This window comes from Moschus berezovskii, chromosome 23 (assembly GCF_049115385.1).
Source record: "Moschus berezovskii isolate FMDL1 chromosome 23, NW_MosBer_1.0, whole genome shotgun sequence".
Classification (NCBI taxonomy): domain Eukaryota; kingdom Metazoa; phylum Chordata; class Mammalia; order Artiodactyla; family Moschidae; genus Moschus; species Moschus berezovskii.
The window spans coordinates 8,823,934-8,851,827 of NC_142482.1; positions in this window are offsets into that span (position 1 = coordinate 8,823,934).

Genomic DNA, 27,894 nt, shown 5'->3' on the forward strand with positions numbered 1-27,894 from the left:
TCAACTTTAGATGAGGCCCTATTCTCATTCCACGCCTCGAGAGTAATCCTGATGTTCCCCTAACAAAACGAAGGAAGAGCAGAGTTCCGAGGAACACAAGAGAGAGTTCCTGAGGTCCTTGTCGTAACTCGAGAAGGACACCAAGATTCCCGCTGAAACTCGAGAAAAAACACAATATTCTCTACTGAAGATGAGGTGAGGAAAATTTCCCCTGCAGCATCTCAAGAGAAATCCCACATTCCTGATTGAAAAGCAGTCGGGCACTTCACACCCTTTATGCGACTCAAGACATTCCCTGACATAGCTGTCCCCACTTGAGAGGAGAACACACTTTTTGGACGCAACTTTAGATGAGGCCCTATTCCCTTTCCACGCCTCGAGAGTAATCCTGATGTTCCCCTAACAAAACGAAGGAAGAGCAGAGTTCCGAGGAACACAAGAGAGAGTTCCTGAGGTCCGGGTCGCAACTCGAGAAGGACACAAAGATTCCCGCTGAAACTCGAGATAAAACACAATATTCTCTACTGAAGATGAGGTGAGGAAAATTTCCCCTGCAGCATCTCAAGAGAAATCCCACATTCCTGATTGAAAAGCAGTCGGGCACTTGACACCCTTTATGCGACTCAAGACATTCCCTGACATAGCTGTCCCCACTTGAGAGGAGAACACACTTTTTGGACGCAACTTTAGATGAGGCCCTATTCTCTTTCCACGCCTTGAGAATAATTCCGATGTTCCTCTACCAAAAGAAAAGGAGATCTGACTTCCCAGGGCCTACACCATCGACTTCCTGAGGTCCCTGTCGCAACTCCAGAAAGACCCCAAGCTTCCCGCCGCAACTCGAGAAAAAACACAAGATTCGGCATTAACGGAGAGATGAGGAAAATTTCCAATGCATAGAATCAAGAGTAATCCAACATACCCGCTTGAAATGCGAATCGGTATTTGACACCGTTTATGCCACTCAAGAATTTCCCTGACATAGCTGTCGCTACTTGAGAGGAGAACACATTTTATGGACTCAAATTTAGATGAAGCCCTATTCCCATTGCACGCCTCGAGAATAATCCCGATGTTCCCCTACCAAAACGAAAGGAGACCTGACTTCCCAAGGACTATACGAGCGAGTTCCTGAGGTCCCCGTCGCAACTCGAGAAGGACCCCAAGCTTCCCGCCGCAACTCGAGAAAAACCTCTATATTCTCTACTCAAGGTGAGATGAGGAAAATTTCCCCTGCAGTCACGAGAGAAATCCCACATTCCCGATTGAAATGCGATTGGCCACTTGACACCCTTTATTTAACTCAAGACATTCCCTGACAAAGCTGTCCATACTTGCGAGGAGAACACAGTTTATGGACTCAACTTTAGATGAGGACTTTTCCCATTCCATGGCTGGATAATAATCCCAATGTTCCCATACCAAAATGAAAGGAGACTTGAATTCCCATGGACTAGAAGAGCGTGTTTTTGAGGTTCCTTTCGTAACTCGAGAAGGACCCCAATCTTCCCACCGCAACAAGAGAAAAACCACAAGTTTCTGCTCTCAAAGTGACATGAATAAAATCTCCACTGCAGAGTCTCAAGAGAAATCTCACATTCCCGCTTGAAATGCGAACGGGTACTTGACACCCTTTATGCTACTCAAGACATTCCCTGACATAATAGTCCCCACTTGAGAGGAGAACATAATTTATGAACTCAACAGTAATGAAGGCCTATTTCCCTTCCAGGCCTCACTAGTAATCGCAAATTCCCCTATCAAATCGAAAGGAGACCTGACTTCCCAGGGACTACAGAGCGAGGTACTGAGGTCCCTGTCGCAACTCGAGAAGGGCCCCAAGCTTCCCGCCGCAACGTGAGAAAAACCACAAGATTCTGCACTCAATGTTAGATGAGGAAAATTTCCCCTGCAGAGTCTCAAGAGAAATCCCACATTCCCGCTTGACACGCGAAAGAGGAACTGATACCCTTTATGCGACTCAAGACAATCATGATATCGCTGTACCTACTTCAGAGGACAACACAATTTATGAACTCAAATTTAGCTGATCCCTATTTTCATTCACGCCTCGAGAGTAATCTCGATGTTCCCCTATTAAAACAAAAGTAGACCTGACTTCCCTGGGACTACACTCGCGAGTTCCTGAAGTCCCTTTCGGAATTCGAGTAGGGCCAGAAGCTTCCCACCACAAAACGAGAAAAAACACAAGATTCTGCACTCAAGGTGAGAGGAGGAAAATTTCCCATGCAGAGTCTCAAGAGAAATCCCACATTCACGCATGAAACGATAATGGGTACTTGACACCATTTCTGCGACATAAATAGGACCCTTACTAAGCAGTCCCCACTGGAGTGGAGCTCACAATTAACGGACTCATCTCTAGATGTGTCCCAATTCACATTCAATGCCTCGAGAGAAATCCCGATGTACCCTTTGCAACAGGAAAGGAGACCTGACTTCCCTGGGGCTACACGAGCGAGTTCCTGAGATCCCCGTCTCAACCCGAAAGGGACCCCAAGCTTTCAGCTGCAACTCGAGAAAAACCACAAGATTCTCTCCTCAATGTGAGATGAGGAACATTTCTGCTGCAGAGTCTCAAGGGAAATCACCTTCCCACTTGAAATTGGAACGGGTACTTGACACCTTTTCTGCAACCATAAAAGTTCCCTGACTAAGCTGTCCTTACTGGAGAGGAGCACACAATTTACGGACTCATATCTAGATGACTTCCAATTCCCATTCCACGCCTCGAGAATAATCGCAAAGTTTCCCTTCCAACACGAAATGAGACCTGACTTCCCTGGGGCAACACGAGCGAGTTACTGAGGTCCCCGTCAAAACTCGAGAAGGACCCCTAGTTTCCCCCTGCATCTCGTGAAAAACCACAAGATTGTGCACTCAACGTGAGATGAGGAAAATTTCCCTAGCAGAGTTTCAAGAGCAATCCCACATTCCCGCTTTAAACTCCAACGTGTACTTGACACCCTTTATGAGATTCAAGACATTCCCTGATATTGCTTTCCCCACTTGAGAGGAGAACACAATTTATGGACTCAACTTTAGATGAGGCCCTATTGCGTTTGCACGCCTTAAGAGAAATCCCGATGTTCCCCTACCAATACGAAAGGAGACCTGACTTCCCAGCGAGTACAGGAGCAAGTCCCTGAGTTCCCTGTCGCAACTCGAGAAGGAACGCATGCTTCCCGCCGCAACACGAGAAAAAACACAAGATTCTGTACTCACGGTGTAATGAGGAAAATTTCCACTGCAGAGTCTCAAAAGAAATCCCACATTCCCGCTTAAACTCGAACGGTACTTGACACCATTTCTGTGACATAAATAGGACCCTTACTAAGCAGTCCGCACTGGAAAGGAGCACGCAATTAACGGACTCATCTATAGATGTGTCTCAATTCATATTCCATGCCTCAAGAGAAATCCTGAAGTCCCCTTTCCAGCAGGAAAGGAGACCTGACTTCCCTGGGGCTACACGAGCGAGTTCCTGAGATCCCCTTCACAACCCGAAAGGGACCCCAAACTTTCAGCAGCAACTCGAGAAAAACCACAAGATTCTCTCCTCAATGTGAGATAAGGAACATTTCTGCTGCAGAGTCTCAAGCGAAATCACACATTCCCGCTTGAAACTCGAAAGAGTACTTGAAACCCTTTCTGCAACACAAAAAGTTACCTGACTATGCCGTCCCCACTGGAGAAGAGCACACAATTAACGGACTCAACGCAAGATGAGACCCAAATCACATTCCATGGCTTGAGCGGAATAACGAGGTTCCCCTTCCAGTACAATTGGAGACCTGACGTCCCTCGGACAGCACGAGCGAATTCCTGAGGTCCCCGTCACAATTGAGAAGGAGCTGAAGCTTCCAGTCTCATCTTGAGAAAAACCACAAGATTGTGCACTCAAGGTGAGATTAGGAAAATTTCCCCTGCAGAGACTCAAGAGAAATCTCACATTGCCACATGAAACTCGAATGGGTACATGACAAGCTTTATGCGACTCAAGATATTCCTGACACAGCTGTCCCCACTTGAGAGGAGAACACAATATATGGACTCAACTTTAGTTGAGGCCCTATTCCCATTCCTTTCCTCGAGAGTTATCCCGAAGTTCCCCTACCAAAACAAAAGGAGACCTGACTTCTCAGGGACTACACGAGCGAGTTCCTGAGATCCCCGTCGCAACCCAAAAGGGACCTCAAGCTTCCAGCTACAACTCGAGTAAAACCAAAAGATTCTCCCCTCAATGCGAGATGAGGAATATTTTTGCTGCAGAGTCTCAAGAGAAATCACACATTCCTGCTTGAAACTCGAAAGGGTACTTGAAACCCTTTCTGCAACGCAAAAAGATCCCTGACTAAGCCGTCCCCACTGGAGAGGAGCACACAATTAACGGATTCAACACAATATGAGACCGAAATCACATTCCATGCCACGAACGGAATCCCGAGGTTACCCTTCCACATGATTGGTGACCTGACGTCCCTGGGAAATCACGAGCCAGTTCGTGAGGTCCCCGTCGCAACTTGAGAAGGACCCCAAGCTTCCCGCCGCAACTCGAGAAAAACCACAAATTCTGTACTCAAGGTGAGAATAGGAAAATTTCCCCTGCAGAGTCTCAAGAGAAATCCCACATCCCCGCTTGATACGCGAACGGGTACTTGACACCCTTTACGCGAATCAAGACATTCCCTGACATAGATGTCCCCACTGGAGAGGAGAAAACAATTTATGGACTCAATTTTAGATGGGGCCCTATTCCCATTCTACTCCTCGAGTGAAATCCCGAGGCTCTCCTTGTAACAAGAAAAGTGACCTGACCTCTCTGAAATAAAAAAAGCTAGGTTCTGAGGCCACTGTCCCAACTCGAGAGGGACTACAAGTTTGTCGCCACAACTCGATAAAATCACGAGATTTCCCCATCAAAGCGAGATGAGGAATTTTCTTCTGCAGAGTCTCAAGGGAAATCCCACATTCCCAACTGAAATTGGAACGGGTACTTTTCGCCATTTCTGCAACCATAAAAGTTCCCTGACTAAGCTGTCCCTACTGGAGAGGAGCACACAATTTACGGACTCATCTCTAGATGACTTCCCATTCCCATTCCATGCCTCGAGAATAATCCCAAAGTTTCCCTTCCAACACGAAATGAGACCTGACTTCCCTGGGGCAAAACGAGCGAGTTACTGAGGTCGCAGTCAAAACTCGAGAAGGACCCCTAGCTTCCCGCCACATCTCGTGAAAAACCACAAGATTGTGCACTCAACATGAGGTGAGGAAAATTTCCCTTGCAGAGTTTCAAGAGAAATCCCACATTCCCGCTTTAAACTCCAACGTGTACTTGACACCCTTTATGCGACTCAAGACATTCCCTGATATAGATGTCCCCGCTTGAGAGGAGAACACAGTTTATGGACTCATTTTAGATGAGGTGGTATTCCCATTCTATGCCTCGAGTGTAATCCTGAAGCTCTCCTTGCAACAAGATGAGTGACCTGACATCCCTGAAATGAAAAGAGCTAGGATCTGAAGTCACTGTCCCAACTCGAGAAGTACTACAAACTTCCCGCCGCAACTCGATAAAAACCACGAGATTACCCCACCAATTGGAGATGAGGAATTTTCTGCTGCAGAGTCTCAAGGGAATTCCCACATTCCCGCTTAAATTCAAACGGGTATTTGACACCGTTTCTGCAACCTTAAAAGCTCCCTTACTAAGCCGTCCCCACTTCAGAGGAGCACACAATTAACAGACTCATCTCTAGATGAGTCCAAATTCACATTCCATGCCCCGAGATAAATCCCGAAGTAACCTTTACAACAGGAAATTAGACCTGACTTCCCTGGGGCTACAGGAGCGATTTCCTGAGATCCCCGTCTTAACCCAAAAGGGAACCCAAACTTTCAGCTGCAACTCGAGAAGAACCACAAGATTCTCCCCTCAATGCGAGATGAGGAATATTTCTGCTACAGAGTCTAAACAGAAATCACACATTTCCGCTTGAAAATCGAACGGGTACTTGACACGCTTTATGCGACTCAAGACATTCGCTGACATAGCTGTCTCCACTGGAGAGGAGAACATAATTTATGGACTCAATTTTAGATGAGGCCGTATTCCCATTCTACGCCTTGAGTGTAATCCCAAAGCTCCCCTTGCAAAAAGAACAGTGACCTGACCTCCTTGAAGTAAAAAGAGCTAGGTTCTGAGGTCACTGTTACAACTCGAGAGGGTCTACAAGCTTCCCGCCGCAACTTGATAAAAATCACGAGATTCCCCCAGCAATGCGAGATGAGGAATTTTCTTCTGCAGAGTCTCAAGGGAAAGCTCACATTCCCGCTTGAAATTCGAATGGGTAGTTGACACCCTTTCGGCAACCATAAAATTTCCCTGACTAAGCCGTCCCTAGTCGAGAGGAGCACACAATTTAAGGACTCATTTCTAGATGACTTCCATTTGCCATTCCACGCCTCCAGAATAAACCCGAAGTTTCCCTTTCAACACGCAAGGAAACCTGACTTCCCTGGGGCATGACCAGCGAAAACCTGAGGGCCCCGTCACAACTTGAGAAGGACCCCAAGCTTCATGCCACACCACAGAAAAACCAGAAGATTCTGCACTCAAGGTGAGATGAGGAAAATTTCCCCTGCAGAGTCTCAAGAGAAATCCCACATTCCCGCTTGAAACTCAAATGGATACATGACACCCTTTATGCGACTCAAGACATTCCCTGACATAGCTCTCCCCACGTAAGAGGAGAACACAATTTATGGACTCAACTTTACATGATGCCCTATTCCTATTCCACGCCTAAATAGTAATCTCGACGTTCCCCTATCAGAAGAAAGGAGACCTGACTTCCCTTGGGCTACACTAGCCAGTTCCTGAGATCCCCATCTCAACCCGAAAGGGACCCCAAGCTTTCAGCTTCAACTCGAGAAAAACCACAAGATTCTCTCCTCAATGCGAGATGAGGAACATTTCTCCTGCAGAGTCTCAAGAGAAATCACACAATCCCACTTGAAACTCGAAAGGGTACTTGAAACACTTTCTGTGACACAAAAAGTTCCCTGACTATGCCGTCCCCACTGGAGAGGAGCACACAATTTACGGACTCAACATTTGATGAGGCCCTATTCCCATGCCACGCTTCGAGAGTAATCCCGAAGCTCTTCTTGCAAAAGGAAAGGAGACATGACTTCGCTGAAGCACCACGAGTGAATTCCTGAGGTCCCCGGCGCAACTTGAGAGGGTCCCCAAGCTTCCTGCCACACCTTGAGGAAAACTACAAGATTCTACCTTAAGTGTGAGATGAGAAATTTTCCCCTGCAGAGTCTCAAGAGACATCCCATATTTCCGCTTGAAACTCTTACGGGTACTTGACACACTTTATGTGACTCAAAAAGTTCCATGAAATGGCTGCCTGCACGGAGAGGAGAACACAATTTACAGACTGATTCCTCGATGAGGCCCTATTCTCTCGATGACTCCAGTTAATCCAGAAACTCTCTTGCAACACGGAAGGAGACATGACTTCCCTGAAGCAACACGAGTGAGTTCCTGTGGTCCCCGACGTAGCTTGAGAGAGACCATATGCTTAGTGCCGCAACTCGAGAAAAATCAAAAGATTCCCCATCAATGTGAGATGAGGAATATTTCTGCTGCAGAGTCTCAAGAGAAAGCCCACATTCCCAGTTTAAATTCGAACGGATAGTTGACACCCTTTCTGTGACACAAAAAGCTCCCTGATTAAGCCGTCCCCACAGGAGAGGAGCACACAATTAAGGTACTCATCTCTAGATGAGGCCCAATTCCCATTCCACACCTCGACAGGAATCTCTAAGTTGCCCTTCCAACACGAAAGGAGACCTGACTTTCCAGGGTCCATGGGAGCGAGTTGCTGAGGTCCCCGTCCCAGTTCGAGAGGGACTCCAAGATTCCCGCCACAACTCAAGAAAAACCACATCATTCTGCCCTCAAGGCATGATGAGGGACTTTTCTGCTGCAGAGTCTCAAGAGATATCCCACATTTCCGCTTGAAACTCGTACGGGTACTTGACACTCTTTATGCGACCCAAAACGTTCCCTGACATAGCTGTCCCCAGTACTGAGGAGCACACAATTTCCGGACTCAAACTTAGGTCATGCCCTGTTCCCATTCCACTCCTCGACAGTAATCCCGAAGCTGTCCTTGCAACACGAAAGGAGAACTGATGTCCCTGAAGACCACGAGTGAGTTCCTGAGGTCCCCGTTGCAACTCGAGAGGGACCACAAGCTTCCCGCCACAACTCGAGATAAACCAAAAGATTCAACCCTCAAGGCGAGATGAGGAATTTTTCCAATGCAGAGTCTCATTAAATTCCACATTCCGGCTTGAAACTCGAAAAGGGTACTTGACACCCTTTATGCGACTCAAAACTTCCTCGATATAACCAGCCCCACTGAGGAACAGCACACAATTTACCTACACAACGCTAGATTTGGCCCTACTCCTCTGCTGCGCCATGGGAAGAATACCGTGGTTCTGTTCCAATACGAAAGGAGACCCTACTTCCCAGGGACAACACCAGCAATATCTTGAGATCCCCGTCGTAACTCGAGACAGACTACAGACTCCCCACCGGAACTGGAAAAAAACCAAAAGATTCGGCATTCAATGCGAGATGACGAAATTTTCTGCTACAATGTCTCAAGAGAAATGCCACATTCCCGCTTGAAACTAGTAGGAGGACTTGACACCATTTATGGGACTCAAAACTTCCATGATATAACCGGCCCCACTCAGGAAGAGCACACATTTACCTACACAATGCTAGATTCGGCGCTATTCCTCTGCTGTGCCATGGGAAGAAGACTGTGGTTCCCCTTCCAACACGAATGGAGACCAGAATTCCCTGGGACAACACGAGAGAGTTCCTGAGGTCCCTGTAGCAACTCCAGAGGAACCCGGAGCTTCCCGCCATAACTCGAAATAAACCACAGGATTCCCCATCAATGAGAGATAAGGAAGTGTTCTGCTGCAGAGTCTCAAGAGAAATCCCACAATGCCGCTTGAAACTCGTAGGGGTACCTGACACCCTTTATGCGACTCAAAAGGTTCCCCGACATTGCTGTCCCCACTGGAGAGGAGAACACAGTATACTGACTCATTCTTAGATGAGGCCCTATTCCCATTCCACGCCTGGAGAGTAATCCCGAAGCTCTCCCAGCAATACGAAAGGAGACCTGACTTCCCTGAAGCAATATGAGCGAGTTCCTGAGGTTCCGGTCATAACTCGTGATAGACTACAAGCTTCCCACCACAACTTGAGAAAAATCACAAGATTCCCCCATCAATGTGACATGAGGAACTTTTCTGCTGCAGAGTCTCAAGAGAAATCCCACATTCTCGCTTGAAACTCGAACTGCTACTTGACACCCTTTCTGTGACACAAAAAGCTTCCTAATTAAGCCGAACCCACAGGAGAATAGCACACAATAACGAACTCATCTCTATATGAAGCCCAATTCCCATTCCACGCCTCCAGAGGAATCCTGAAATTCCTCTTCCAACAGGAAAGGAGACCTGGCTTTCATGGGGAAACACAAGCAAGTTCCTCAGTTCTCCATCACAATTCGAGAGGGACCCGAAGCTTCCCGCCACAACTCGAGGAAAACCAGAAAATTCTGCCCTCAAAGCGTGATGAGGAACATTTCCCTTGCAGATTCTCAAAAGAAATCCCACATTCCAGCTTCCAACATGACAGGTAACTTTACATCCTTTATGCGACTCAAAAATTACACAGAAATACCCTGCCACAGTTGAGAGGAATACTGAGTTTCTTGCCACAACTGACAAAGTGCCCCGTTATACAGTCTTGTTTTCCAGATGACAGTCGATTTACCTGCTTTGTCTGGAATGGAATCCAGACGCTTCCATCGCACCCTAGGAGGAGGCCAGGACCACCTTGAAACTAGGGAGGATCCACAGGGTTTCAAAACAGTTGGAAAAGGAACCAATGTCCCCACCCACTAGAGATATTGTATGATTCCACGGCACAGATACAAATGTATCCTCGAGTATCAACTCACAAGAAGAATGGAGACCTGACTCCCATTCTCGATACAGTCTCCAGTTACAAATTCAACTCGACTGTGGTCTAACACCCCTTTTACAAATCGAGAAGAAAGTGGAGTTCCATGCCTGAACACGAGAAGAGCCCCAGGTGAATGTTGAGAGCAACTCCAAGATGCATATCCCCACTGGTGAGGAACACACAGTTGACAAAATCAACACTAGATATGGCCCTATTCATCTGCTGCGTTTGGAGAGGAATCCCGAGGTTCCCCTTCCAACATTATAGGAGACCTTCCTTCACTGGGTCAACAAGAGTGATTTCCTGAGGTCCCCGTGACAACTCGAGAAGAACCCCAAGCTTCCTGCCGCAACTCGAGAAAAGCCACAAGACTCCCCCATCAATGTGAGATGAGGAAATTTTCTGCTGCAGAGTCTCAGGAGAAATCCCACATTCCCGCTTGAAACTCGAATGGGTACTTGACACCGTTTAGGTGACTCAAAAAGTTCCCTGACATAACAGTCTCCAGTGCTGTGGAGCACACAATTTACGGACTCAATGTTATATGAGGCCCTATTCCCATTCCATGCTTCGAGAGTAATCCCGAAGCTCTTCTTGCAAAAAGAAAGGAGACCTGACATCGCTGAAGCAACAAAAGCGAATTCCTGAGGTCCCCGGCGCAGCTAGAGAGGGACCCCAAGCTTCCCGGCACAACTCGAGAAAAACCACAAGATTCTACCCTCAATGTGAGATGAGAAAATTTTCCCCTGCAGAGTCTCAAGAGAAATCCCACATTTCCGCTTGAAACTCTTACAGGTACTTGACACCCTTTATGTGACTCATAACGTTCCATGATAAAGCTGCCCGCATCTCCGAGAGGAGAACATAATTTACAGACTCATTCTTAGATGAGGCCCTATTCTCATTCCACGCCTGCAGAGTAATCCAGAAGCTCTCTTGCAACACAAAAGAAGACCTGACCTCCCTGAAGCAACACGAGTGAGTTCCTGAGGTCCCTGACGTAACTCGAGAGAGACCACATGCATCCCGCTGAAAAGCGAGAAAAATCAAAAGACTCCCCATCAATGCGAGATGAGGAATATTTCTGCTGCAGAGTCTCAAGAGGAACCCCACATTCCCAGTTTAAATTCGAACGGATAGTTGACACCCTTTCTGCGACACAAAAAGCTCCCTGATTAAGCCGTCCCCACAGGAGAGGAGCACACAATTAACGGACTCATCTCTAGATGAGGCCCAATTCCCATTCCACACCTCGACAGGAATCTCTAAGTTGCCCTTCCAACACGAAAGGAGACCTGACTTTCCAGGGTCCATGGGAGCGAGTTGCTGAGGTCCCCGTCCCGTTTTGAGAGAGACTCCAAGGTTCCCGCCGCAACTCAAGAAAAACCACAACATTCTGCCCTCAAGGCATGATGAAGGACTTTTCTGCTGCAGAGTCTCAAGAGATATCCCACATTTCCGCTTGAAACTCGTACGGGTACTTGACACTCTTTATGCGACCCAAAACGTTCCCTGACATAGCTGTCCCCAGTACTGAGGAGCACACAATTTCCGGACTCAAACTTAGGTCATGCCCTGTTCCCATTCCACTCCTCGACAGTAATCCCGAAGCTGTCCTTGCAATATGAAAGGAGAACTGATGTCCCTGAAGACCACGAGTGACTTCCTGAGGTTCCTGTTGAAACTCGAGTGGGACCACAGTCTTCCCGCCACAACTCGAGAGAAACCAAAAGATTCAGCCCTCAAGGCGAGATGAGGAAATTTTCCAATGCAGAGTCTCATTAAAATTCCACATTCCCGCTTGAAACTCGAAAGGGTACTTGACACCCTTTATGCGACTCAAAACTTCCCCAACATAACCGGCCCCACTGAGGAAGAGCACACAATTTACCTACACAACGCTAGATTCGGCCCTATTCCTCTGGTGCGCCATGGGAAGAATACTGCGGTTTCCGTTCCAACAAGAAAGGAGGCCAGATTTCCCTGGGACAACACCGGCAATATCCTGAGATCCCCGTTGCAACTGAAGAGAAACTACAAGCTACCAGCCTGAGCTGGACAAAAACCAAAAAATTCGCCCATCAATGCGAGATGAGGAAATTTTCTGCTGCAGAGTCTCAAGAGAAGTCCCACATTCCCGCTTGAAACTCGTTGGGGTACTTGACACCCTTTATGCAACGCAAAAATTCCCTGACATAGCAGTTCCCACAGGAGAGGAGAACACAATATACAGACTCATTCTTAGATGAGGCCCTATTCCCATTCCACACCTCGAGGGTAATCCCGAAGCTTTCCTTGCAACACGAAAGGAGACCTGACTTCTAAGAAGCAAAACGAGCGAGTTCCTGAGGTCCCTGTCATAACTCGAGAGAGACTACAAGCTACCCGCTGCTATGAGTTCCCCCTCCAAGCGAGGTAGGTCCTGAGGATCTAGCAAAGCTCCAAGGTAAAACCGACTATGACATCACAACAGGACAGGATACCTGACACCCATGATGAGGCTATAGAAAAAGCCCTAATGAACGGCCTGATCACGACACGAGGACAGATTCCTCTTTTATAACTCGAAAGGAAAGGAGAATTCCATGCCTCAAATCGAAACGAAACCTGACCCCCCAGTAAAACCTTCGTAGCAACTCCGAGATCCCTGTCGCCACTGGAGAGGAGCACACAGTTGACCGACTCAATGCTAGATGCGGCCCTATTCCTCTGCTGTGCCTAGAGAGGAATCCCGAGGTTTCTCTTCCAACATGATAGGAGACCTGACTTCCATGGGACAACACGAGAGAGTTCCTGAGGTCTCCGTCACAACTCGAGAAGAATCCCGAGCTTTCAGCCGCAACTCCAGAAAAACCACAAGATTATCCCTTCAATGCCAGATGAGGAAATTTTTCATTGCAGAGTCTCAAGAGAAATCCCACATTCCGGCTTGAAATTCGAATGGGTACTTGACACCCTTTATGCGACTCAAAAACTACCCGACATAGCTGTCCCCACTGGAGAGGAGCACACGTTTTTCCGACTCAACAGCAGAGGAGGCCCTATTCCCATTCCACGTCTCAAGAGTAATCCCGAAGTACCCCTCCCAAGATGACAGGAGACCTGAATTCCCTGAAGCAACACGAGCGATTTCCTAGGTTCCCTTCGCAACTGGAGAGAGATACCAAGCTTCCCTCCGCAACTCGAGAGAAACAACAAGATTTTGCCCTAAAGGCGAGATAAGGAGCATTTCCATTGCAGATTCTCAAGGGCAGTCCCACCTTCCCATTGGAAACTCCAAAAGGTTCTTAATATCCTTTATGTGACTGTAAAATTACACCGACATACCCCATCCCAATCAAGAAGAACACCGAGTTTCCTGCCACAACTGACAAAGTGCCCTGTTTCCAGTTCTCTTTTCCAGATGACAGTCGATCCCACTGCTATGTCTGGAATGGAATCCGGACATTCCCGTGGCACAGTACAAGGAGGCCAGTACCACCTTGAAACTCGGGAATATCCACAGGGTTTCAAAACACAATTGGAAAAGGTACCGGTGTCCCCACCCACTCGAGATATTGTCTGATTCGACTGAACAGATTCAAATATATCCTCGAGGATCAACTCACAAGACGAGTGGAGACCTGACTCCCCGAGCATTCTCGATACAATCTCCAGGTACAAATTCAACTCGACTGTGGCCTAACACCCCTTTTACAAATCGAGAAGGAAGCGGAGTTCCAAGTCTGAAAATGAGAGGAGGCCTGACTCCCCAGGTGAAATTTGAGAGCAGTCCTAAGAACTCTGTTGCTACTGGAGAGGAATGCTGAGTTAAACCGACGCGAATCTAGATGCAGACCTCTTTCTTTGCAGCAACGCCAAGGAATCCTAAGTTTCCTCTTGCAAATGGAAAGGAGTTCTGACTTCCCAGAGACAACACGGGAGGCTCCCTGATATTCCCGTCGTTACTCGAGTGGATCACCAAACTTCCCATAGCAACTCGAGCAAAACCTCGAGATTCCTCTTTCAAAGCAAGATGAGGTAATCTTTTTTTCCTGAAACACATAGACAGAAGTCCCAAGTTCCTTTTCCAAATTCTATATGAGGCGTGACTTCCTTGATGCAACTTAAGGGTCGCCCAGAGATACCCATCCCGATGAGAGAAGAAAACTGAATTTCCCCACCACAATTTAAGAGAAGGCCTGTGATCACACCTCAGCTGAAGATAATGGGACATTCCACTTTCAAATGAAGAGGAATCCCAACTTCCACTCACACCACTTGATGAGTCCTGTCACATCTGTTGACACTCGAGGGCAACCCAATAGATACTGCAGCAAGGTCAAAGGACTCCGAGTTCACACTCAACTAGAGATGAGTCATGTTGTGTTTGCAGCAGCTCCAGTGGAACACGGAGTATCAACTCCTAATGTGATCGGAGGCATTAATCCCCCGCTGAGCCTCTCGGAAAAGCCCAAATTTCCCGTTCAAACAGATAGCGGGCCTGATAATCTTTTTACAACTTGGGGGGAAATCTTAGTTCCCTCCTCAACGAAGACTAGGCCCGACTCCCCAGGGGAACTTTCATAGCAACCCCAAGATCCCTGTGGCCACTGCAGAGGAAAACTGAGTTTACCCTCTCAAGTCTAAATGTGGCCCTCATGCCCTGTAACGACTCGAAAGGAATCACGAAGTTCCACTTACAACACGACAGGAGACCTGACTTCCATGAGGCAAAACTAGCGAGTCACAGTGGTTCCCGTCGTAACTCGAGAAGACCTCCAAGCTTCAAGCCGCAATTCGAGAAAAACCATGAAATTCTGCACTCCACGTACAGGTCGCCCCTATCCGCTAATTAAACTTTCTGGATGTTCCCGACGAACAATAGCCAATCAGACTTTCTCTGTTTCCAGTGAAAAGGGACTCGGGTGCAGCCTCCCTTTCAGCACCGATCCCCAGGTCGGGTTGACAGGGTTCTGATCTTCCATCTGTGAGCCGCAGGCCACAGGTATCCTCGTTTGGCCTTAGCTGTGTGAGCAGCTGAAGGGAGTTTAGTCTCGGCAGGCGCCCAGCAGGCCTGTGGCTTCGGACCGCCAGAGGTGAGCATCTGAGCAGACAGAAACAACCGTGCCAGAAGTGGAGTGGGATCCACCCTGAGGGTGGGCACTGATTGCCAAGAGATGCTCCTGTGGGACTTTGATGGGTCCTGCACACTCTTCTACCAGAGAGCGAGAGAGATGTCTATGGGCTCTGCTAGGCCCTCGGCTCCCTCTTGTGGTCCCGAAGGCTGGTTGTCACCATCTGGAGCACCTAGCTCTGAGATGATGACCACTGCCACCTGCACTGTGTTTCCCTTTGCCCGCGTGTCCATCCGAAGTGTCAGGCCATCTCTGACGTACACGAGACATGTACATTTCCTCTCATTGGACCTGCATATGTTTCTTCTCTTTCCTTCCCGATCACTGATTTTCTCAAGGATATGGGGGCCAAAAGGATGGTGGGTCTTTCTCTGGCTTTGTGCTCTGAGGAACACTTCTCCCTGTGTTGGTGTGTGTTTATCTTTCCATTTCTCCTGTCTGGTTTATTGTTGTGAGTTTGTTTGTTCCGGCAAAAGAACTCAGCATTTCCCTTGTGCCTGAGGAGTCCCAATTACCACAGCACTGCCTACCTGGAGATTTTAAGCACATTTGCAAAGAGGCTTCGTTTGGCAGATGACATCTTGAAAGGACCTACACTGTCCTTTCAGATACCCAAAGGCTACTTCAAATGACATAGAAACGAGAATTCTAAAGTTTGGTCTTCCAATATGTGGGGAGTCAGAAACTCCCCTGGAGAAGGGAAAATCTACCCACTCCAGGATTCTGCTCTAGAGAATTCCACGGACTGTAGAATTCATGGGGATGCCAAGATTCTAACAATACTGAGAGACTGCAACTTTCAGCTTCAGTCAGAGGAAAATCCAGTTTCCTTTCATTTCAGTGATTGGCATTGATTGTGGCCTCAAAAGGATGGGAAGAAATGCAGAGAAAAGTAGACTCAATGTTGTCAGGAGGGGGAGAGAGAAAAGGGGAGTGCTTGCCATGAATCTAGGCTTTGCTGGGAAGTGGGGGGAATAGAATGAGGGTGTCTGAATGTAGACAGTGGTGATGCTTACAGAGCATTGTGAAGGCCTCCATATTCCCAGATGGCTTCAAGGGAGGAAAATTTATTGATACACACTTATGAACAAAATATACATAAAGCCACAAAAAACATAAAAGATGAGAAGAAAGATGCCTAGGAGCCTGATGAAAATCAGCTCAGGGGAAGGGAATTCAATCTCCCCTGCGTCGGGAGAGAGTGGACGGCGTCCACGGGGAACACACAGGAATGGAGGCTGCAGACCCAACCGCACCCTTGGACCAGGTATTTGCCAAAAGGGCTCTGAGTCTATGTCCAGAACTGGGGCCCGTTCTCCCTGCAGGGGACGGACAGAAATGGTGTGCGTCTGAGTCCTTGGCAGGAGCCAGGGCAGGCTGCTCCTGCCCAGGTGGTCACTCAGGCCCTGACTAGGGTTCTGAGGCCAAAGCCCAAGCAGGTGCAAGTGCACGTGGAGGTGGAGGTTCTGGAAGGTGGGGTATGACATCAGGGCCTGGGGCTGGGGGTCCTGCAGGCATAGAGATCCAATGTGCTGAGGGTGCTGGCCAGTACCCGGCTTGCCCCGTGTCTTTGGGTGGGGACGTCTCAGGTCTCGATCTCCCCTCATTGGATCCCTGGGTCCTGCACCTGGAGCTCCCACCTCTGTAGGGACAGGTCTTGTTCGTGGAGGCTGGATGAGTTTGACGGCCAGAGCTAGAGCTTGGGGAAAAGAAGAGTTTGCCACAGGCCAGCCTTGCCATGTGCCTAAGGGGGCATGAAAGCTTCCTAGAGATGCACTAAGAAGGCCCAGCATTGGTGTCTTCTCTGCAGTCTCCAAGATGGGTGGTTTGAGTCCAGCCTTTGGTCCAGGCCCAGCCTCAGCTCTTGAGGACTCATCCCTGTGTGGCTCATCACCGCCTCCCCACACTCACATGCAGCATCCCCAGCCACCTCACCTCTGTGCTCTGCTGTGTTGGGTTCCAGGTCCTCCTGCTGCCTCCGAGGCAGGGCTTCTCAGCGCTCTGGTTTAGAGCTGGCTGTGCTGAGCTCAGTGGCAGCCTGAGACTGGGTACCCGGGTGTGTGCTGGGTGGTGTCTGAGCAGCAGGCCTTACCCGCTTCCTCTTCATCACCAGTTCGCCTGAGCGCTCCGTGGTCACGCTCACCTGGAGCCTGCACTGGGCCTCCAGGGCAGGGTGTGGTGCTCTGAAACCTCCCTCTTGGAGGTTGATGCGGTGTGCACCTCAGGGGCCACCTCCGGTGGGACGGTATGCAATGATAGTGACCACCAGCCAGCCCTGCTTCAATATTTCTGAGCTGAGCCTGGAAAAGATGTCTAAAGTTTCTGCCCGTCTGCCTTTCTGCTCCCAAAAAGAACAGATACGGGTGTCTGCTCAGTATCCACCGGATAGGACGGAGACCCCCCATGAGGGTGTGAGGTCAGCCTGGGCACACGGCTCAGCCCGGACGCTCCCCATGCCACACAGCATGCTCTCCCCTGGGGTGTGGACACAAGCGACCCACGGGCTCCTGACCCACATGCGGCTGGGCTTGCCTGAGGCAGACACACCCCAAGAAACCCCCATCCACACACAAGGAAAGGCCTCAGGCTTCCCCATATGGGACGGGAGAGGTGGCCTGACCTGGCCTGGGTCTCCCCTGTTACCTTTCGGTTCCTTCGGGCAAAGGATCAGAGGCCTCTCTGGGGGCCCTGAGCCAGCGTCGACCGCGTTCCCACACACTCTGCCTGTGAGCTTGCCTGAGGCCCTGGCCTCTGGGCAGGGGCAAACAGCAGAACATCTTGAAAGCAAGCGATCTGGCTGTGGGCTCCTCTCTGCTGGGGAGGCCTGGAAACCCGGGTTTCGGGTTCTGTTGGGTTCTGTTTCCAGGAAGTGATATCATTTCCTGCTTTCGTGGCCAAGGTCCATTCCACAAAGTTCCCCAAGGGAACCTCTGTGTTTCTGGTTGTTCCCCCATGCCCTCAGGACACGTGCAGGCAAATTGACACCCACACAGCACAACCCACAGCCTTAATAGACCAGGGTGCAGCCAGGGCCTGAGCTCTGAGGACACAGCTGCTTTCAGCCCAGGCTCCTTCTTCTCAGAAGTGATGTGACCCTGGGCAAACCATGCGCCCCGCAGGGTTTCCACAGTCTCTCAACCTGCAGAGTGGGGATCACTTTCCCATTTCATGCCTAGGTCTGTCAACCTACGAACAGCTCCAGTTCTTGTTCAAACTTTGGGCCGCTCTCACATGGAGCTAGGACACTGAGACTTCCCAATGGACGGATTCCACACAGGGCTGACCTAGCACAGAATGGGGGAGAATCAGGCCTAGATGGGCTCTGGGACCTTCGAAGATGAAGTCAACTTCCTGCCTATTTCTTGACCCCAGCATTGGGAGGACCGGAAGGTAATATTCAGACATCGCCGCCTCTGATATCAACATTCCTCATCACACTCAAATGTCGAACTCTGCCTCGAGGGGTGGTGGAGCCTGCCCAAACAGTGGCTCCCCGCATACTTGTTTTTGAGTCTCATCATCTTGGGTCATTTTCCCCCTTTCAGGGGGAATTGGCACTGTTACTTTTCCCAAACTCAAGTGAGATTCATGCAAATACTGTGAAATCGATTCATTTACTCTCTCCATTGTTCAGTCTCTCTCCCTCGTTCCCTCTCTTTCTTGACCTTTCCAAATTCAGTCTGTCTCTTCCTCTCTGTGTTTCTCCTCTGGATGCTGGCATGCCTGAGAAATGCATGTACACATGTATATGGTTGACCTTCAGTTCAGTTCAGTTCAGTTCAGTCACTTTGTCGTGTCCGACTCTTAGCAACCCCATGAACCACAGTACTCCAGGCCTCCCTGTCCATCACCAAATCACGGAGTTCACTCAAACTCATGTCCATCGAGTCAGTAATGCCATCCAGCCACCTCATTCTCTGTCGTCCCCGTCTCCTCCTACCCCCAATCGCTCCCAGCATCAGAGTCTTTTCCAGTGAGTCAACTCGTCACATGAGGTGGCCAAAGTGTTGGAGTTTCAGCTTTAGCATAAGTCCTTCCAATGAACACACAGGATTGATCTCCTCTAGAATGGACTGGTTGGATCTCCCTGCAGTCCGAGGGACTCTCAAGAGTCTTCTCCAGCACCACAGTTCAAAAGCATCAATTCTTCGGCGATCAGCTTTCTTCACAGTCCAACTCTCACATCCATACATGACCACGGGAAAAACCATAGCCTTGACTAGACGGACCTTGTTTGGCAAAGTAATTTCTCTGCTTTTTATAGGCTATCTAGGCTGGTCATAACTTTCCTTCCAAGGAGTAAGCGTCTTTTAATTTCATGGCTGCAATCAGCATCTGCAGTGATTTTGGAGCCCCCAAAAATAAAGTCTGACACTGTTTCGACTGTTTCTCCATCTATTTCCCAAGAAGTGATGGGACCAGATGCCATGATCTTCGTTTACTGAATGTTAAGCTTCAAGACAACCTTTTCACTCTCTTCTTTCACTTTCATCAATAGGCCTTTGAGTTCCTCTTCACTTTCTGCCATAAGGGTGGTGTCATCTGCATATCTGAGGTTATTGATATTTCTCCCAGCAATCTTGATTCTAGCTTGTGCTTCTTCCAGCCCAGCGTTCCTCATGATGTACACTTCATAGAAGTTAAATAAGCAGGGTGACAATATACAACATTGACGTACTCCTTTTGGTATTTGGAACCAGTCTGTTGTTCCATGTCCAGTTCTAACTGTTGCTTCCTGACCTGCATACAGGTTTCTCCAGAGGCAGGTCAGGTGGTCTGGGATTCCCATCTCTTTCAGAATGTTCCAAAGTTTATTGTGATCCACACAGTCAAAGGCCTTGGCATAGTCAATGAAGCAGAAATAGATGTTTTCCTGGAACTTTCTTGCTTTCTCCATAATCCAGCGGATGTTGGCAATTTGAGCTCTGGTGCCTCTGCCTTTTCTAAAACCTGCTTGAACATCTGGAAGCTCTTGATTCATATATTGCTGAAGCCTAGCTTGGAGAATTTTGAGCATGACTTTACTAGTGTGTGAGATGAGTGAAATTGTGCTATAGTTTGAGCATTCTTTGGCATTGCCTTTCTTTGTGATTGGAATGAAGACTGATCTTTTCCAGTCCTGTGGCCATTGCTGAGTTTTCCAAATTTGCTGGCATACTGAGTGCAGCACTTTCACAGCATCATCTTTTAGGATTTGAAATAGCTCAAATGGAATTCCATCAACTCCACTAGCTTTGTGTGTAGTGATGCTCTCTAAGGCCCACTTGACTACACATTCCAAGATGTCTGGCTCCAGGTGAGTGATCACGCCATTGTGATTATCTTGGTCTTGAAGATCTTTTTTGTACAGTCCTTCTGTGTATTCTTGCCACCTCTTCTTAATATCTTCTGCTTCTGTTAGGTCCCTACCATTTCTGTCCTTTAGCGAGCCCATCTTTGCATGAAATGTTCCCTTGATATCTCTAATTTTCTTGAAAAGATCTCTTGTTTTTCCTAGTCTGTTGTTTTCCTCTATTTCTTTGCATTGATCGCTGGGGAATTGTTGACCTAGGGTAAGGCTTTAGGGTTTCATTTCAAGTGAGGTAAAGGTTTCGGGTGGGAGTTCGTGTTAGGGGAAAGGATATGTCTGAGGTTTGTTCTGGGAGACTTAGTGGTGTGAGTTCTCAGTCTCTTTTATGAAGGAACCCCTTCTCCGATATTCTGCTTGCAAATATTCTTTTCTGTTCAGATTGTTACCATTTTGATAAGTGAATGCTTAGCTTTTCTAATGCAAAGCTGTTCAGTGGATGGAAGCAAGTTGGTGTCTTTTGGTTTCCTGTTTCCTTGACTTGAAGAGACCCAATTGTCTTCCCCCTCCCACACACATGTTGAGAAGTCCCTGACATTAAGGAGCCAATGGCCCTTGTTTCTTTCCAGGAGTTTCATCACTTCAGGTTTGTATTGACGTGTTTCCCTAAATCTGAAATGTTATGAGAACAATAGCTAATGTGATTGTTCAGATGGAACCATCTCCAATTCCCACGGCCTTTCGTTGCAGAGGCTCTAGTTCCCATTCGTATCGCCTCCCCTCCTTTGGCATTGAGGAATTGACCGTTGATGCTTAGGTTTATTTCTGGACCCTCAATTCCATTCCATGAATCTGGTTCTGCATGTTTGGTTTCTTCCCAGTACCATGCTGTCCTGATGATCCTAGTGTGATACTCTAATTGGCTATCAGGCAGCATGCTATGTACATTTCAGGGCTTTGTGGCAGATTGCATTGACTATTTTGACTCCTTTGTTTTTCCATAGATATTCTGGAATTCTTTGGTTATAATGACCTGAGAACACCCGTTGGTATTTTGAGAGGAATAGCGTGGAAACTCTGGATTGCCCCACGGTGGGGGGTGGGGGGAGGGGGAAGTGATATCATCTTACCAGGAGGAATTACTCTGATCCGTGAGCACAGCTTATTTTCCATTGGATTGTTGGGCTTCACATTCTTTCATCCATCTCTTGCAGTTCTCTGAGAGGAAGGGCTTCCCTCCTGGGTTAGATGGACTCCTAGCTATTGCCTTTCAGGGAATGTCACTGTCGGTGGGGTTGATAATTGCCTTCTTCTAAGCGTTTGCTGGAAGTGTTAGAAATGCCAAGGATTTTTCTTCCCCTTCCTCACTGTCCATTTCTCTGAGCCTCCAGGTAGAACAGACCTATTCCACGGTCCCATGGGGCTCGGGGAATGCAGCTAGACCGTATTTCTCAGGACTCAGTGCTGGGCATCATCCGGTGTACTCTCCCTGTCCCTTCCTTCTCCTGATGTCTCCTTCAGGCCCATTTGTGTTCATGTCATTTGTGTATTAAGAGCCAAATCCTGCCTAAGCTCTGTGTATGCAAACAGTTGTCTCCCAGCTTGGGATGTGTCATTTGCGCTTTTCAGACGGTTTTTCCCAGAGTCCAAATCTTGGATTTGACAAAGTTCACTGTGTTCCCTTGTTACTCTTTGTGTAGTGCCTTTCTGTATTGTGTGTGAAGACACAGAACTCATGCTAATCTCTGCTCCATTTCCTTCTGGATTTGTGAACTGTTTTGCATGGAACATATGTCTAGGAATCATTTCAAGTGCATTTGTTGAGAGGTGTCAGGTTTCCATGGACATGCATGTCATCCCCTCTGGTTTCCAAATGTGTTGCTCCTAAACTCTTTTGGATATCTTCTCGGAAAGATGGGTGTTTTTCAGCTTGCATTTCCACAGAAGAATGGATTCAGCAGTTCTGGCTCAGGAACGATGTGTCCAGTGAAAAGGGAGTTGGGTGCGGCCTCCCTTTCAGCACCAATCCCAAGTTCAGGTTGACAGGGCTCTGAACTTCCATCTGTGATCCAGATTCCACAGGCATCCTTGTGTGCCCTTGGCTGTGTGAGCAGCTGAAGGGAGTTTCGTCTCCGAAGGCACCCAGCAGGCCTGCAGCTTCAGACCGCCAGAGTGAGCATCTCAGAGGACAGGAGCCACCGTGCCAGAAGTGGAGTGGGATCCACCCTGAGGTTGGGCACTGATCGTCAAGTGATGTTCCTGTGGGACTTTGATGGGTCCGCCACACTCTTCTCCCACATAGCGAGAGAGATGTCTATGAGATCTGCTAGGCCCTCCACTCCCTCTTGTGGTCCCGAAGGCTGGTTGTCACCATCCTGAGCACCTAGCTCTGAGATGATGGCCACCTACACCTACAGTGTATGTCTCTTTTCCCACGTGTCCATGCAAAGTGTCAGGCCATCTCTGAGCTACACTAGCCATGTGCTTTGCTTGTCATTGGACCTGCACATGTTTCTTCTGTTTCCTTCCTGATAACTGATTTTCTCGAGCATGTGGATGCCACAAGGATGGTTTGTCTTTCTCTGGCCTTGTGTTCTGAGGAACACTTCTCCCTTTGTTGGTGTGGATTTATCTTTCCATTTATCCTGCATGGTTTATTGTTGTGAGTTTGTTTGTATTGCCGGAAGATCTCAGCCTTTCACTTGTGCCTGATGCGTCCCACTTACAACAGGACGACCTACCTGGAGATTCTGAGCACATTTGCCGTGATGACTTCATTTGGCAGACGATATGTTGAAAGGATCTACACAGTCCATTCAGATATCCAAAGGCTCCTTCAAATGACACAGAAACCAGAATTCTCCAGTTTGGTCTTCCAATATGTGGGGAGTCAGAACAATCCCCTGGAGAAGGGAAAAGCTACCAACTCCAGGATTCTGGCCTAGAGAATTCCATGGACTGTAGAATTCATGGGGATGCCAAGACTCTAACAATACTGAGAGACTATAACTTTCGCCTTCTGTCAGACCAAAATCCAGTTTCCTCTCATTTTAATGATTGGCATTGATTGGGGACCCCGAAACGATGGGAAGAAATGCAGAGAGAACTAGACTCAATGTTTTCAGGTGGGGGAGAGAGGAACGGGGAGGTCTTGCCATGAATCCAGGCTTTGCTAGGAAGTGGGAGGGGGATAGAATGAGTGTTTCAGAATGTATAGAGTGGTGATGCTTACACAGCATTGTGAAGGCCTCCATCTTCCCAAATGACATCAAAGAAGGAAAATTTATTGGCACACATTTGTGAGCAAAATATACAGAAAGCCATAAAAGACATAAAAGGTGAGAAGAAAGATGCCGAGACGCCTGATGAAAATCAGCTCAGGGGAAGGGAAGTCAATCTCCCCTGGGTGGGGAGAGAGTGGACGGCGTCCACGGGGAACACACAGGGATGGAGGCTGCAGAGCCAACTGCGCCCCTGGACGATGTGTTTGCTGAAAGGGCTCTGGAAGTCTGTCCAGAGCAGGGACCTTTTCTCCCTGCAGGGGTGGGACAGTCATGGTTGGCGTCTGAGTCTTTGGCAGCAGCCAGGGCAGGCTGCCCTTGTGCAGGTGGTCACTCAGCCCCTGACTCGGGTTCTGCCGCCAAAGCCCAAGCAGATACATGTACACGTGAAGGTGGAGGTTCTGGAAGACATGGTGAGACATCGGGGCCTGGGGCTGGGAGTCATGCAGGTACAGAGTTCCGATGTGCTCAAGGGACTGTCAAGTACCCGGTTCGCCCCGTAGCTTTGGGAGGGTTGTCTTAGGTCTCGATCTCCCCTCATTGGATCCCTGCGTCCTGCACCTGGAGCTCCCACCTCTGTAGGGACGGGTCTTGTACGTGGAGGCTGGCTGAGTTTCATGGCCAGAGCTAGAGCTTGGAGAGAAGAAGAGTTTGCCAAATGCCAGGCTTGCCATGAGCCTAAGGGGACATGAAGGCTTCCTAGAGATTCGCTAAGAAGGCCCTGCTTCGGAGTCTTCTCTGCAGTCTCCAAGATGGGTGGTGTGAGGCCAGCCTTTGGTCCAGGCCCAGCTCCACTCTGGGCGACCCCTCCCTGTGTGGCTAAGCACCGCCTCCCCACACTCACATGCAGCAGCTCCAGAAGCCTCAACTCTGTGCTCTGCACTGCTGGGCTCCAGGCTCTCCTGCTGCCTCCAAGGAAGGGCTTCTCGGAGCTCTAGGTCAGAGCCTGGTGTGCTGAGCTCCGTGGAAGCCTGAGACTGAGCCCCGGAGTGTGTGCTTGGTGGGGTCTGTGCAGCAGGCCTTGCCTGCTTCCTCTTCTTCGCCAGTTTGGCTGAGCCCTCCGTGGCCACGCTCACCTGGAGCCTGTACTGGGCTTCCTGGGCAGGGGGCTGGTGCTCTGAACCCTCCCTCAGGGTGGTGGTAGGGGTGTTCCCCTCAGGGGCCATTCGGGAGGGACGCTCTACAATGACAGTGACCATCAGCAGCACTCCTTCGATATTTCTGAGCTGTGCCTGACCTGGATGGCTGCTGCCTCTGCCCATCTGCCCTTCTGCTCCCAGAAAGCGCAGAGACGAGTGTCTGCTCATATACGCAATCGGGAGGACAGAGATACCCCTGAGGGAGTGAGGTCAGCCTGGGCAGCCATCTCTGCCCGGATGCTTCCCATGCCACCAGCCTGCTCTCCCCTGTGGTGTGGACAAAAGCGACCCACGAGCTCCTGACCAATATGCGGCTGGGCTTGCTTAAGGCAGACACACCCCGAGAAACCCCCATCAACACACAGGCAAAGGCCTCAGGCTTCCCCATGTGGGATGGGAGAGGTGGCCGGACCCGGCCTGGGCCTCCCTGTTACCTTTCTGTTCCTTAGGGCAAAGGTCCAGAGGCCTCTCCGGGGTCCCTGAGCCAGCGTCATCCACGTTCCCACATTCTTTGCCTGTGAGTTCACCTGAGGCCCTGGCCTCTGGGCAGGGGCAAACAACAGAACATCTTGAAAGCAAGTGATCTGGCTGGGGACTCCTCTCCACTGAGGAGGCCTGGATACCACGGTTGCCGGTTCTGTTGGGTTCTGTTGCCAGGAAGTGACATCATTTCCTGGTTCATGGCCGAGGTCACTTCCACAAAGCTCCCCAAGGGAACCTCTGGGTTTCTGGCTGTTTCCCCATGCCGTTAGGCCACGTGCAGGCACAGTGACACACACAGCCCACCCCACAGCATTGGGGAGACCTGGGTGCAGCCAGGGCCTGAGCTCTGAGGACACAGCTGCTTTCAGCCCAGGCTCCTTCTCAGAAGTGAAGTGGCCCTGGGCAAGGCATGTGCCCTGCAGGTTTCCCACACTCTCTCCATCTGCAGAGTGGGGGTCACTCTCCCATTTCCTGCCTAGGTCTCTCAGCCTACGAACAGCTCCAGTGACTGTTCAAACATTGGGCCGCTATCACATGGAGCTTGGACGCTGAGACTTCCCAAAGGATGGATTCCACACAGGGCTGACCTCGCACAGAATGGGGCAGAATCAGGCCTGGATGGGCTTTGGGACCTGGGAAAAGGGAGTCCCCTTTCTGCCTATTTCTTGACCCCTGCATTTGGAGGACCGGAAAGTCATATTCAGACATCACCCCCTCTGATATCAACCTTCCCCATCCTCCTCAATTGCCCCACTTGGCCTTGAAGGCTGGGGGAGTCTGCCCCAACAGTGGCTCCCCGCATCCTTGTCCTTGAGTCTCATCATCTTGAGTCATTTTCCCCCTTTGGGGAAAAGCACAATCATTGTTTGCAACCACAAGAGAGATTCATGCACATTCTATGAAATCGAATCATTTCCTCTCTCCATTGTTCAGTCTCTCTCCCTCGTTCCCTCTCTTTCTTGACCTTTCCAAATTCCGTCTGTCTCTTTCTCTTTGTGTCTCTCCTCTGGATGCTCGAATGCATGTGAATGCATGGACGCATGTATGTTGTTGAACTTGTTTGAGGCTTTAGGGTTTCGTGTCGAGTGAGTTAAAGGTTTGTCGTTGGATTTGGTGTTAGGGGAAGGGATAGGTCTGGGGTTTGTTCTGGGAGACGCGTAGGAAGCCCTTTTCCGATATTCTGCTTGCTAATATTCTTTTTTGTTCAGTTTGTTACCATTTTGATTTGTGAATGCTCAGTTTTTCTGATGCAAATCTGTTCAAGTGGATGGAAGCCCGTGGGTGTCCTTTCATTTACTGTTTCCTTGACTTGAAGGGACCCAATTTTCTTCCCCCCCACACACACACATGTTGAGAAATCCATGACATGAAGGAGCCTATGGCCCGTGCTAATTTCCAGGAGTTTCATCACTTCAGGCTTTGAGTTGATGTGTTTCACTGAATCTGACGTGTTCTGAGACCAAAAGCCAATGTGATTGTTCAGATGGAACCATCTCCAATTCCCACGGCCTTTCATTTCAGAGGCTCTTGTTCTCATTCGTATCACCTCCCCTCCTTTGGCATTGAGGAATTGACCGTAGAAGCTTGGGTTTATGTCTGGACCCTCAATTCCATTCCATGGATCTGGTTCTGTGTGTTTGATTTCTTCCCAGTACCATGCTGTCCTGATGATCCTAGTGTGATAGTCTAATTGGCTATCAAGCAGCCTGCTATGTCCATTTCAGGGCTTTGTGGCAGATTACATTGACTCTTTTGACTCCTTTGTGTTTCCATAGACATGTTGGAATTCATTGGTTATAATGCCCTGAGAACAGCCGTTGTTTTTTTTTTTTAATTTTTATTGGAGGCTAATAATTTTACAATATTATATTGGTTGGTTTTGCCATACATTGACATGAATCCGCCTCGGGGGTACATGAGGTCCCTCTCCCGAACCCCCTCCCACCTCCCTCCTTCCTTTATTTTCCCTCGGGGTCATATCAGCCCTGAACATCCTGTAACATGCCTCGACCCTGAACTGGTGATTCGTTTCACATATGATAATATACATGTTTCAATGCCATTCTCCCAAACCATCCCATCCTGTCCCTCTCCCCTACAGAATCCCTACGACTGTTTTATACATCTGTTTCTCTTTTGCTGTCTCATATACGGGGTTTTCATTTACATCTTTCTAAATTCCATATATATGCGTTAGTATATAGTATTGATGTTTTACTTTCTGGCTTACTTCACTCTGTATAATAGGCTCCAATTTCATCCACCTCATTAGAACTGATTCAAATGCATTCTTTTTAACGGCTGAGTAATACTCCATTGTGTATATGTACCAAAGCTTTATTATCCATTCGTCTGAAGATGGACATGTAGATTGCTTCCATGTCCTGGCTATTGTAACCAGTGCTGAGAGGAACATTGGAGTACATGTGTCTCTTTCAATTCTGGTTTCCTCGGTGAGTATACCCAAGAGTGTGACTGCTGGATCATATGG